Source organism: Microcaecilia unicolor, chromosome 1 (genome assembly GCF_901765095.1).
Source record: "Microcaecilia unicolor chromosome 1, aMicUni1.1, whole genome shotgun sequence".
Taxonomy (NCBI): Eukaryota; Metazoa; Chordata; class Amphibia; order Gymnophiona; family Siphonopidae; genus Microcaecilia; species Microcaecilia unicolor.
This window is the reverse complement of record NC_044031.1, coordinates 31,521,343-31,535,773: the sequence shown is the minus strand read 5'-3', so window position 1 is coordinate 31,535,773 and position 14,431 is coordinate 31,521,343. Positions and strand designations below refer to the sequence as shown.

Sequence of the window (14,431 nt, the reverse complement as noted above, 5' to 3'; positions counted from 1 at the left end):
CTGTAGCAGGTGTTCTCCGAGGACAGCAGGCTGATTGTTCTCACGACTAGGGGGGTTGACGTCCACGGCAGCCCCCACCAACCGGAACAAAACTTCGCGGGCGGTCCCGCACGCAGGGCACGCCCACCGCGCATGCGCGGCTGCCTTCCCGCCCGTGCGCGACCGTTCCCGCTCAGTTGAATGACAAGCAAATGATCAAAAACGCAACTCCAAGGGGTGGAGGGAGGGTAGGTGAGAACAATCAGCCTGCTGTCCTCGGAGAACACCTGCTACAGGTATGTATCATTCGCTTTCTCCGAGGACAAGCAGGCTGCTTGTTCTCACGACTGGGGTATCCCTAGCTCTCAGGCTCACTCAAAACAAGAACCCAGTTCAATTTAACCTCGCAACGGCGAGGGTATAACAGAAATTGACCTACGAAGAACAACTAACTGAGAGTGCAGCCTGAACAGAATAAATCGGGTCCTGGAGGGTGGAGTTGGATTTACACCCCAAACAGATTCTGCAGCACCGACTGCCCGAACCGACTGTCGCGTCGGGTATCCTGCTGGAGGCAGTAATGTGATGTGAATGTGTGGACAGATGACCACGTCGCAGCCTTGCAAATCTCTTCAATAGTGACTGACTTCAAGTGAGCCACCGACGCTGCCATGGCTCTGACACTATGAGCCGTGACATGACCCTCAAGAGTCAGCCCAGCCTGGGCGTAAGTGAAGGAAATGCAATCTGCTAGCCAATTGGAGATGGTGCGTTTCCCGACAGCGACCCCTATCCTGTTAGGGTCGAAAGAAACAAATAATTGGGCGGACTGTCTGTTGGGCTGTGTCCGCTCCAAGTAGAAGGCCAATGCTCTCTTGCAGTCCAATGTGTGCAACTGACGTTCAGCAGGGTGGGTATGCGGTCTGGGAAAGAATGTTGGCAAGACAATTGACTGGTTAAGATGGAACTCCGACACCACCTTTGGCAGGAACTTTGGGTGAGTGCGGAGCACTACTCTGTTGTGATGAAATTTAGTATACGGAGCATGAGCTACCAGGGCTTGAAGCTCACTGACCCTATGAGCTGAAGTAACTGCCACCAAGAAAATGACCTTCCAGGTCAAGTACTTCAGATGGCAGGAATTCAGTGGCTCAAAAGGAGGTTTCATCAGCTGGGTGAGGACGACGTTGAGATCCCATGACACTGCAGGAGGCTTGACAGGGGGCTTAGACAAAAGTAAGCCTCTCATGAATCGAACGACTAAAGGCTCTCCAGAGATGGCTTTACCCTCTACACGATAATGGTAAGCACTAATCGCACTAAGGTGATTCCTTACTGAGTTGGTCTTGAGGCCAGACTCTGATAAGTGCAGAAGGTATTCAAGCAGGTTCTGTGCAGGACAAGAACGAGGTTCTAGGGCCTTGCTCTCACACCAAACGACAAACCTCCTCCACTTGAAAAAGTAACTCTTTTTAGTGGAATCCTTCCTAGAGGCAAGCAAGACATGGGAGACACCCTCAGACAAACCCAGCGAAGCGAAATCTACGCCCTCAACATCCAGGCCGTGAGAGCCAGAGACTGAAGGTTGGGGTGCAGAAGCGCTCCGTCGTTCTGCGAAATGAGGGTCGGAAAAAACTCCAATCTCCACGGTTCTTCGGAGGACAACTCCAGAAGTAGAGGGAACCAGATCTGACAGGGCCAAAAGGGCGCTATCAGAATCATGGTGCCGTGATCTTGCTTGAGCTTCAGTAAGGTCTTCCCCACCACAGGTATGGGAGGATAAGCATACAGGAGGCCAGTCCCCCAATGGAGGAGAAAGGCATCCGACACTAGTCTGCCGTGTGCCTGTAGTCTGGAACAGAACAGAGGCAGCTTGTGGTTGGTCTGAGAGGCGAAAAGGTCCACCGAGGGGGTGCCCCACTCTCGGAAGATCTTGCGTACCACTCTGGAATGGAGCGACCACTCGTGCGGTTGCATGACTCTGCTCAGTCTGTCGGCCAGACTGTTGTTTACACCTGCCAGGTATGTGGCTTGGAGAAGCATGCCGAACTGGCAGGCCCAACGCCACATCCCGACGGCTTCCTGACACAGGGGGCGAGATCCGGTGCCCCCCTGCTTGTTGATGTAATACATTGCAACCTGATTGTCTGTCCGAATTTGGATAATTTGACAGGACAGCCGATCTCTGAAAGCCTTCAGTGCGTTCCAGACCGCTCGGAGCTCCAGGAGGTTGATCTGAAGACCCTTTTCCTGGAGGGACCACAGTCCTTGGGTGTGAAGCCCATCGACATGAGCCCCCCAGCCCAGGAGAGACGCATCCGTCGTTAGCACTTTCGTGGGCTGTGGAATTTGGAATGGGCGTCCCAAGGTCAAATTGGTCCGAATGGTCCACCAGTGCAGTGAATTGCGGCAGCTGGTGGAGAGCCGGATGACATCTTCTAGATTCCCGGTAGCTTGATACCACTGGGAAGCTAGGGTCCATTGAGCAGATCTCATGTGAAGACGCGCCATGGGAGTCACATGAACTGTAGAGGCCATATGACCCAGAAGTCTCAACATCTGCCGAGCTGTGATCTGCTGAGACGCTCTGGTCTGGGAAGCCAGGGACAGGAGGTTGTTGGCCCTCGCTTCTGGAAGGAAGGCCTGAGCCGTCTGAGTATTCAGCAGAGCTCCTATGAATTCCAGAGATTGGGCAGGCTGGAGATGGGACTTTGGGTAATTTATCGCAAACCCCAGCAGCTCCAGGAGGCGAATAGTGCACTGCATGGACCGGAGAGCTCCCACCTCCGAGGTGTTCTTGACCAGCCAATCGTCGAGATATGGGAACACGTGCACTCCCAGCTTGCGTAGATACGCCGCTACCACCACGAGGCACTTCGTAAACACCCGTGGGGCAGAGGCGAGCCCAAAGGGCAGCACACAATACTGAAAGTGCCGTGTGCCCAGGCGGAATCTGAGATACTGTCTGTGAGCTGGCAGTATCGGGATGTGAGTGTATGCGTCCTTTAAATCCAGGGAACATAGCCAATCGTTTTTCTGAATCATTGACAGAAGGGTGCCCAAGGAAAGCATCCTGAACTTTTCTTTGACCAGGAATTTGTTCAGGCCTCTCAGGTCTAGGATGGGGCGCATCCCCCCTGTTTTCTTTTCCACAAGGAAGTACCTGGAATAGAATCCCTGCCCTTCCTGCCCGGGTGGTACGGGCTCGACCGCATTGGCGCTGAGAAGGGCGGAGAGTTCCTCTGCAAGTACCTGCTTGTGACGGGAGCTGAAGGATTGAGCTCCCGGAGGACAATTTGGTGGAAGGGAGGCCAAATTCAGGGCATATCCGCACCGCACTATTTGGAGAACCCACTGGTCGGAGGTTATGAGAGGCCACCTTTGGTGAAAAAATTTTAACATCCCCCTGACCGGCAGATCGTCCGGTACGGACACTTTGAGGGCGGCTATGTTCCCATGGATCCAGTCAAAAGCCCGTCCCCGGCTTTTGCTGTGGAGGCGCAGGGGGCTGCTTAGGTGCACGCTGTTTAGAGGAACGAGCGCGCTGGGACTGTCCCTGTGCCTGACGAGGCCTTCGGGCCGGCTGGGTGTACCTACGCTTGTTATAGGCGTAGGGCGCAGCCTGCCTGGCCCGGGAAAAACGTCCACCTGCTGAGGTGGATGCTGAAGGCGCCCGGTGGGAGAGCTTGTCGAGGGCGGTTTCCCTCTGATGCAGTTGGTCCACCAGCTGCTCGACCTTCTCACCAAAAATATTATCCCCCCGGACTTCCAGTGACGTCACGCTCTGCAATGGCGGTCTGATTGCGGAGCTCCCGACTTCCAGCCCGAAAACGAGCTAACAAATAGAGCAAACGATCCACAAAACAAGGTGAAAGTTAAGAGAGTGAGAGGCGAAACTCCCGCGACTCGAAAGATGGCGGACACAAAACTTAAAAAGGCAGATTTGACGAACTTTGCTTACCGCCAACGTGAACGAGCGCCAGAGATACAGGCCGAAGAACAAGAAGGCCAAGAGAGCATATCAAGCCCTAGCTCGCCGGCTACCCAGAGAGAGCGGGAAGCTGATGGAGAAAATGAGGTCCCGCCGGACAAATGGGAGCAACTAAGCACATGGCTCCAGGATATAAAAAAAGATATAAAAGAGATGCGACAAGACTTTGCGCAACTGAGTGCGGACCTGAGGGAAGAAATCAAAGATCTGGGTAATCGTGTCAATGAGGTAGAAATGGGGCTAGAAGAACACGCAGAAGCCCTAAATACGGTTGAGAAGCAGGTGACAGAACATCATTCAGACATGAAATTCCTAACGGACAAGGTGGAAGACCTTGAAAACAGAAGCTGACGCTCCAACATTAGAGTGCGGGGCCTACCGGAGTTACCAGAATATAATAACTGTGAAAAAGTAGTGCAAGCAATAGCAGCCCAACTCCTTTCCACATCTGACCGCCCAATAGCCCCAGAAAGCATCCGACTAGAACGAGCACACCGGGCGCTGGGGTCAAGAAGGGCAAATACGCCAAAAGATATAGTGGCCTGCTTCTCGGAGTTCAAAGTGAAAGAAGAAATTATGCACCAAGCTAGAGCGACTAGCCCAATTACATGGGAGACATACCCCATTGAATTGTTTCAAGACCTAGCGGCTACCACTTTAAAACGGCGTGGAGAACTGCGCCCGCTGATGGAGAAGCTTAGAGCAGAAGGAATAAAATACAGATGGCAACATCCGTTTGCCCTAATATTTTATAAAGAAGGCAAACAACGCAAGGTGGCATCGCTAGAAGAAGCTCACGAATATTTGGGCCCGGAAACGATGGGTAAAGCACCGTCACCAAAGCCAACATCTGGGTTACAAAGAAATAGCAAGCAGAAATGGCAGCGAGTATCGAAAGGTCGTGGAAGACTACGGAGACAAGCATCAGATCAGGCAATACGGCCAGGAAAAGGCCCATGAAAAGAGCATCAATAATTGGAATATAAAAATACTATATACTGCGTTGATAACGGGACAAACTGGAACTAGCTAGAACATAGTAAACAACAAGGATGGATCAAATAAACTGAGCAGGCTGGAAAAATAAACGGGACCGGAAGTCCACACCATTATAGGCATGTTCTCGAACATAATAGAGATATGCCATATCAGGTTATGGGGAAGGGGGGGGGAGGGGGAGGGAGAGGTGGTGTTCATATAATGACTTATTATTTGATGTCGGGAGATAAAGTGTTCAAATGTGTAACGTTTAATGTGCGGGGCCTTAACACGCCTATGAAGCGCCAACTAACATTCAAAGAAATGGTGCGCTTGAGCGCTGATGTGGTACTCTTACAAGAGACACACCTGAAAAAAGGTTATGAGAAGTTGGTGTGTCATAGGCGATACCCCACTATATATTTTTCATCTTGCGTAAACAACTCAAAACAGAGGGAAGTGTTAATAGCGTTGTCTGGCGCACTCCCTTGGGAGGTCCGTCAAGTTATAAAAGATGTAGAAGGTAGATTTTTGATGCTGTTGGTATCACTATATAATGTTCAATATACGATTGTTAATGTTTATGCACCAAACACGGGACAGGGATTGTTTATAGAAAAAGTAGAACACCAAATACAAAAACACCTGCAAGGACACCTAATAGTGGGCGGAGATTTTAATCTCACGATCCAACCACACTTGGATAACTCCTCAGGCCAGGCAGTATATGCTAAATCAGATAGGAAAATATGGAAGAGATTCATGGCTAGATGGGGCCTGACAGATGTATGGAGGGCCAAACATGGGCAAGAAAGAGACTACACATATTACTCTTCTCAATATAAGACATACTCTAGAGTAGATGGATGGATGGGAGATGTGATAATTGCAAATAGAATACGACAGACATATATAGAACCCCGCACCTGGTCTGACCATGCCCCAGTGGTGCTTGAGCTATTTGCAGGGGCCCGGCAGGTGGGTACCAGATATTGGCGGATGGACGAGATGCTCTTATTAGACACTAAAAATATCCCAGTGATAGAGATATATATTCTGGAGTATCTAGAATATAATGATGTAGGAGAGATCCACCCACAATTTTTGTGGGAGGGTCTTAAAGCGGTACTCCGAGGGAAATTAATAGCGTTTAGAGCCCATATGGCAAAAGCCCGATCAGAACAGGAGGATAATATTAGAATAGAATTGCGACAACTGGAACAACAACACAAAAAAGACCCCAAAAATACTGAAGGATTAGCAAAAATACAGGAATTGAGACTAAAGCTGAACGAACTACTGATGGCGGACTTAGCCGTAAAATTGCAAATAACACAGCAGGAAAATTTTGAATTTGGAGACAAAGCAGGTAGGCTATTAGCATGCAAGCTTAAAAAACTGTCTCAACGTAATTATATAGGGGGCATACAAACAGCAGAAGGAGACTATGAGGCATATTTTCAAAGCACTTTGGGAGGCTAAGTTCCATAGGTTTCTATGGAACTTTGGGAGGCTAAGTGCTTTGAAAATGAGCCCCATAGTCTCACAAATAGAACACATACATGAGGCATTTCTCACTCACTTTACCAATTTATATGAACCAGAACAAACCCCGGAGTTGGTTGAAATAGAGCAATACTTAAAGGAGGCGGATCTGCCTCAGATAGAGAGAGGGGGGGGGGGGGCAACCCAATTATCCACACCCATCACATCAGAGGAGATAATGTGGGCAATAACAGATATGGCAAGTGGTAAAGCTCCTGGCCCCGATGGGTTTCCCACAAGATTTTACAAACTGTTTAGTAAACACCTTACACCAATATTACAGAAACTATTTAATGCATTAGAGGACTCACAAAAGCTCCCAGACACCTGGAGACTGGCGGCAATAACTTTAATATTAAAACCAGGGAAAAATCCAAAGCTATGCAGTTCATATAGGCCAATATCACTCTTAAATGTGGATTATAAGATATTCACAAAAATCCTGGCTCGAAGGTTACAGAAACAGCTCCCAGGGGTAATACATGCAGATCAGGCGGGTTTTATAGAGGGGCGCCAGACCTTTGACAATATAAGGTGTCTAATGCATGTTATTCAACAGGTGAGGGATGACCAGACACCGGCGGTATTGCTATCAATAGACGCAGAAAAAGCGTTCGACCGTGTGGACTGGTCGTTTCTATTTGCAGCATTACAGCGAGTAGGTATTGATGGGAGGTTTCTGAGCTGGCTACAATTGCTTTATCAGGCTCCAATGGCCACCATAAAGATCAATGGGACTTATACAAGAACATTTAGCCTTCGGCGGGGAACCAGACAGGGATGTGCAATATCACCACTACTATTTGCCCTGTCATTAGAACCATTGGCCAATATGATTAGGAAAGATAGGGAGGTGACAGGGGTGGTGAGGGGTTTAAGGGAACATAAACTTATGCTGTTTGCCGATGATGTTCTGTTGACAATCTCGAGCCCATTGAAATCGGTCGAGAGGATAGTAGAGCATCTGGAACGATATGGGCAATTATCGGGATTTAAACCTAAGCTAGACAAGTCGACTTTCCTTAATCTTACGGTACCGCCTGAGGAACTAAAGGCCCTTAAGGCTGCCTTCCCTTTTGTATGGGCGACAAAATCCATACGATATTTGGGAATACAGGTGACAACACAAATAGAGGGATTATATGCAGCTAATTTCCCCAAAAAAGTTGAAGAACTATTTAGCGAATTGGATAAATGGGAAGGACTTAATGTCTCCTGGAAAGGGCGCATTAATGCTGTTAAAATGATGCTGCTCCCGAAATTGTTATATCTGTTTATGGCAATTCCGATACCAATCCCCAATAGCTTTTTTGCAAAACTCAATCGCAAAATGTTTGCATATATATGGAAAAAACGTCCGCCAAGAGTGCGGCGAGCTATGATGTACCAATCATGGGAGAGAGGTGGAATGGGGGTACCCAATTTTTACTTACATTATCAGGCGGCACAAATTCGAATTTTGGCGGAATGGTCCCCTGGAGCAGCCAAGAAATGGTTGCATTGGGAAAGAGCTTGGTTGGGTAGGAGAACAATTGAGGATATCTTGTGGATACCGGGTGAGGAAATGGTTCCTATAATTAAGCAAATGCCCATTGGGCTAAAACATCCAATGTGGACGTGGTATCAAGTGAGGAAGAAGCTGTTCCCTGAGAGGAATTATTATCGGCAAACAGCTATAAGGTGGGCAACAGGATTTCCACTGGGGAGATCGGAGAAGGTATTTGAGATATGGGCCCAAGCTGGGTTGTGCACACTGGGGCAATTATGGAAAGAGGGAAAAATGCTTCAGTTCATTGAGCTTCAGGAAGAATATGGTTTAAAAGAAAGAGACCTCACTTATTACTGTAACTTACGTAGCTTCCTTAAAAAGAAAGCGCAGGACGAGTTAGACCTAGCCGAAACAGCCATGGAAATAGCTATTAGCAGAGGGGGAGGCAGGGGAGGTATAACTCGCATATACTCGGCCCTGCTGGGACGCACGGACCCACAGGTGCGTTATCAAGCCCAGTGGGAGGAAGCATTACAGACCACATACTCCAAAGCAGAATGGAAAGCAAATTATAAATATTTACTTAATCCATCTCTGGCACAAACAGTGAATGAAAATGGATTTAAAATGTTGTACTGGTAGTACTATATGCCTGACCGCCTCCATAAAATGTACCCGGGAGTGTCGGGGCAATGTTGGAGGGAGTGTGGGCAAAGGGGAACATTCTATCACATTTGGTGGACATGCGAGAAAGTAAATGAATATTGGAAGGCTGTAGTGGACCTGGTTAATAAAATACTACAGAGGACATATGCATGGAAAGCAGAACATTGCTTGCTTCATTTTCGACCAGCGTCCATACCAAGCTGGCAACACAGGCTGGCGATTCAATACTTTGTGGCGGCAAAGCTAGGATTGGCTCGAGCATGGAAGCAAGTTGAGACACCAGCCCTACAGGTGGTAACCAGGAAAGTAGACTTTCTCTACCAAATGTCAAAGCTAACAGCTATGCGAAGAGGGTCCGTACTAACTTTTAATAAGATTTGGACACTTTACGAACAATATATTGATCACACTCAGTCACCGCCTGGGTAGGGAGGGAGGGTAGGATGTGAAATGTTGGGGGGAGGGGGAATTAACAAATGAAAAGCAAATTGTACTTGAAGTTTTAGCTATTTGTATGCTGTTTATTTGATAATAATTTCAATAAAAGAAATAAACTATAAAAAATATATATATATATTATCCCCCGGCAAGGGACGTCGGCCAGTCTCTGCTAGGTGCGGTTGTCCAGGTCAGAGGCACGCAGCCATGAGAGCCTGCGCATCACTATACCTTGGGCCGCAGCACGAGATGCCACATCACAGGCGTCATAGATACCCCTGGACAGGAACTTTCTGCACGCCTTCAGCTGCCTGACCACCTCCTGAAAAGGCCTGGACTGCTCCGGCGGGAGCTTGTCAACCAGGTCCGCCAGTTGCTTCACATTATTCCGCATGTGTATGCTCGTGTAGAGCTGGTAAGACTGGATGCGGGTCACGAGCATGGAAGATTGGTAGGCCTTCCTCCCAAACGAGTCCAGAGTGCGAGACTCCCGCCCCGGGGGCGCCGAAGCGGTATCCCTCGAACTCCGTGCTCTCTTGAGAGCAGAGTCCACGACCGCCGAGTCATGAGGCAGTTGGGGCCGCATTAACTCTGGGTCCGAGTGGATTCTGTATTGGGACTCTGCTTTCTTGGGGATGGTGGGATTAGATAATGGTCTCAACCAGTTCCGAAGCAGTGTCTCTTTGAGGACATTATGCAACGGCACCGTGGAGGACTCTCTAGGTGGTGATGGATAATCGAGGACCTCGAGCATCTCAGCCCTCGGCTCATCCACAGAGATCACGGGGAAGGGAATGCATATAGACATGTCCCTGACGAAGGAGGCAAAGGAGAGGCTCTCAGGTGGCGAGAGCTTTCTCTCTGGTGAAGGCGTGGGGTCGGAGGGAAGGCCCACAGACTCCTCTGAGGAGAAATATCTGGGGTCCTCCTCCTCCCCCCACAAGGCCTCTTCCTCGGTGTCAGACATGAGATCTTGCAGCTCAGTCCTCAACCGGGCCCGGCTCGACGTCGAGGCACCGAGGCCTCAGTGGCGTCGTCGAGCGGTGGACTCCCGCGCCGGCGGGGATGAAGCTCCCTCCATCGACGTCGACTCCACATGCGTGGCGGTCGAGACGGCATCGAAGGCCTCGGCACCGGGCTAGAGCACGCCGGCGCCGCCATCAACAGCGCCGAGGGCGCAAGCACCCCCGGCACCGGCACAGTCTGGCGCATCAGCCCTTCCAGGATCCCCGGAAGGATGGCTCGGAGGCACTCATCCAGGCCCGCTGACGGGAAAGGCGAGGGGGCCGGTAGAGGTGTCGGTGCTGGAAGCTGTTCGGGTCCAGGAGACTGCACCGAAGTGCTGGCACCTCTACTACAGAAGGGGACCTCTCCTCTCGACGCTGGCGCTTCCTCGGCGTCGACTCCCCTCTGGCGCCGGGAGCCGGGTGCGTCGTGGGCAACCGATGACGGTGCTTCTTCGCCTTTTTGCGGTGCCCGTCATCGGCGCTCGGTGGGACTGACGAGGAGGAAGTAGATCTCCCTCTGCCTCGAGGGATCGGGTCCGACAGGGTTCGGTCCCGAGGGCCCTGGGTAGAGGGAGTGACCGGGGCCGATTGCCCGCGCGGCCTCTCACCCCTTCCGTCTCCGGAGGACCGGCGGGCCCTGTACTCCTGGGGTCGATGCCATCTGTGCCGATTTCGTAGACATCGATACCGGTACTGAAGAACTGGCCGTCGATACCGATGCCGTCGAAGTCGACGTCGAGGGGCCGGCGCAAGTTCCAAAAAGACGGTCCCGAAGAACTTGCCTCGCTACTTGTGTCCGTTTCCGGAGACCGAAACACAAGGTACACGACTTGGTATCGTGCTCCGGCCCAAGGCACTGGAGGCACCAAGCGTGAGTGTCGGTCTGCGAGATATGCCGGCCGCACCGACCACACTTTTTAAATCCACTCGGGACCTTCAAGGACATCGACGGAAAAATCGCGTCGGCGAAGTCAAAGTCGTCGATGGTGGCGGTAAAAATCACACCTCGAAAATAAATCGACCGCGCGGCCACAAGGCCGCAGTGCGATGCCCTCGCTAAGAGACGAGGGAAACAAAGTTCAGCGCGTTTTTTTTTTTTTAAACGAAAAGAGAAAAACACGAACAATGAAAGAAAAGAAGAAAATTCGCGCGAAAACGCGATCCGGTTTCCGGGGCTGACAGAGAGAGAGAGACGAACGCGGCTCTCTCCAGCGCGGAAAAGAAAGAACTGAGCGGGAACGGTCGCGCACGGGCGGGAAGGCGGCCGCGCATGCGCGGTGGGCGTGCCCTGCGTGCGGGACCGCCCGCGAAGTTTTGTTCCGGTTGGTGGGGGCTGCCGTGGACGTCAACCCCCCCCCAGTCGTGAGAACAAGCAGCCTGCTTGTCCTCGGAGAAGCAAAGTAACATAGTAGATGACGGCAGAAAAAGACCTGCACAGTCCATCCAGTCTGCCCAAGAAATGTGCCACTTTTTTGTGTATACCTTACCTTGATTTGTACCTGTCTTTTTCAGGGCACAGACCGTACAAGTCTGCCCAGCACTATCCCTGCCTCCCACCATCGGCTCTGGCACTTAGGGAATGGAAATCCACGGGAGATGTATGTGTTAGGCGGGGAGAGTCTGATAGGTACGGACGGGGAGAGGGATCTTGGGGTGATAGTATCTGAGGATTTGAAGGCGACGAAACAGTGTGACAAGGCGGTGGCCATAGCGAGAAGGTTGTTAGGCTGTATAGAAAGAGGTGTGACCAGCTGAAAAAGGGAGTGTTGATGCCCCTGTATAAGTCGTTGGTGAGGCCCCACCTGGAGTATTGTATTCAGTTTTGGAGACCGTATCTTGCTAAGGATCTAAAAAGAATTGAAGCGGTGCAAAGAAAAGCTACGAGAATGGTATGGGATTTGTGTTACAAGAAGTATAAGGAGAGACTTGCTGACCTGAACATGTATACCCTGGAGGAAAGGAGAAACAGGGGCGATATGATACAGACGTTCAACTATTTGAAAGGTATTAATCCGCAAACGAACCTTTTCCGGAGATGCAAAGGCGGTAGAACAAGAGGACATGAAATGAGATTGAAGGGGAGCAGACTCAAGAAAAATGTCAGGAACTATTTTTTCACGGAGAGAGTGGTGGATGCTTGGAATGCCCTCCCATGGGAGGTGGTGGAGATGAAAACGGTAACGGAATTCAAACATGCGTGGGATAAACATAAAGGAATCCTGTTCAGAAGGAATGGATCCTCAGGAGCTTAGCCAAGATTGGGTGGCAGAGCCGGTAGTGGGAGGCGGGGCTGGTGGTTGGGAGGCAGGGATAGTACTGGGCAGACTTATACAGTCTGTGCCAGAGCCGGTGGTGGGAGGCGGGGCAGACTTATACGGTCTGTGCCCTGAAAAAGACACAAAAAGTGGCACATATCAGTTTATCTTCTTGGGCAGACTGGATGGACCGTGCAGGTCTTTTTCTGCCGTCATCTACAAAGTACAGAGAAAATGCTTTTCTGTTTTTCTTTTACCTATACTTTCACTGCTTATAGAGTCTCCATTTCAGATTTTGTCTGCATGTTTTTTGTGGTCCACTATTTTGTATCAGGTGAGGGTCTGTCCGTGTACTGCATGTCTAGCTGAGGTTAAGGATTATGCTAAAATGTAGTGTCTGTGTAGGAACGCATGACAGTCGAACTTGTTCCAGTTTCCCAGTAGCAGGTTTATAACACCGTCTTTTCATAGGTGGGTCATGGCTGTTATGATTTGGAAAGTTTTTCCTGTATAGGTTTTGAGTGTCTTTTAGAAGGGTTTTGTGTTATTTTGCAAAGTGTCTGTAGCCTGTTTGAAAGCGGGCTCTGGGGCAAGGTCTGCCAAAAGGTGGCTCTTCTTACTGCAAATAAAAATGCCCAGGACTAATGGTCTCCCCATCCTATAGCGAAGTTACTTACCTGTAGCAGGTATTGTCTGAGGACAGCAGGCTGATTGTTCTCACTGATGGGTGACGTCCCACGGCAGCCCCAGGTCTGGAAATCTTCCTAGCAACAAAGCTTGCTAGAGCCCTCGAGCACACAAGTGCGCGCATGCGCGGCCATCTTCCCGCCCGTCGCACGAGCGTGCCACTTAGTCAACTTATAAAGCAAAGACAAGGAAAGAGACAACTCCAAAGGGGAGGTGGGCGGGTTTATAAGAACAATCAGCCTGCTGTCCTCTGAGAATACCTGCTACAGGTAAGTAACTTTGCTTTCTCCGAGGACAAGCAGGCTGCTTGTTTTCACTGATGGGGTACCCCTAGCCCCCAGGCTCACTCAAAATAACAAACAGAGTCAATTGGGCCTTGCAACGGCGAGGACATAACAAGAATTGACCTACAAAGAAACAGCTAACTGACAGTGCAGCCTGGAACAGAATAAAAATGGGCCTAGGGGGGTGGAGTTGGATTCTAAACCCCAAACAGATTCTGCAGCACCGACTGCACAAACCGACTGTCAAGTCGGGTGTCCTGCTGCAGGCAGTAATGAGATGTGAATGTGTGGACTGATGACCAAGTCGCAGCCTTGCAAATCTCCTCAATAGTGGCTGACTTCCAGTGGGCCACTGACGCTGCCATGGCTCGAACACTGTGAGACGTCACATGACCCTCAAGAGTCAGCCCAGCTTGGGCGTAAGTGAAAGAAATGCAACTTGCTAGCCAATTGGAAATGGTGCGTTTCCCTACAGCCACTCCCCTTCTGTTAGGATCAAAAGAAACAAACATTTGGGTGGACTGTCTGAAGGAGCTTGTCCGCTCCACATAGAAGGCCAATGCTCTCTTGCAGTCTAATGTATGCAACTGACGTTCAGCAGGGCGGGTATGAAGACGGGGAAAAAATGTTGGCAAGACAATTGACTGGTTCAGATGGAACTCCAACATCACCTTTGGCAAAATCTTAGGGTGAGTGTGGAGGACTACTCTGTTGTGATGAAATTTGGTATATGGAGCATGAGCTACCAAGGCTTGGAGCTCACTGACTCTACGAGCTGAAGTCACAGCCACCAAGAAAATGACCTTCCAGGTCAAATACTTCAGATGGCAGGAATTCAGTGGCTCAAAAGGAGGTTTCATCAGCTGGGTGAGAACGACGTTGAGATCCCATGACACTGTAGGAGGCTTGACAGGAGGCTTTGACAAAAGCAAACCTTTCATGAAGCAAACAACTAAAGGCTGTCCCGAGATAGGCTTACCCTCCACACGATAATGATAAGCACTAATAGCACTAAGATGAACCCTTACTGAGTTGGTCTTAAGATCAGACTCTGACAAGTGCAGATCTGACGAGGCCAAAACGGAGCAATCAGAATCATGGTTCCGCCGTCT

General features: G+C 50.1%; 1 pseudogene; it reads right to left on the bottom strand.

Annotated features, from left to right (window-relative positions):
* Positions 1 to 14,431, bottom strand: part of LOC115464598 — a 274,379-nt pseudogene that overhangs the window by 12,949 nt on the left and 246,999 nt on the right.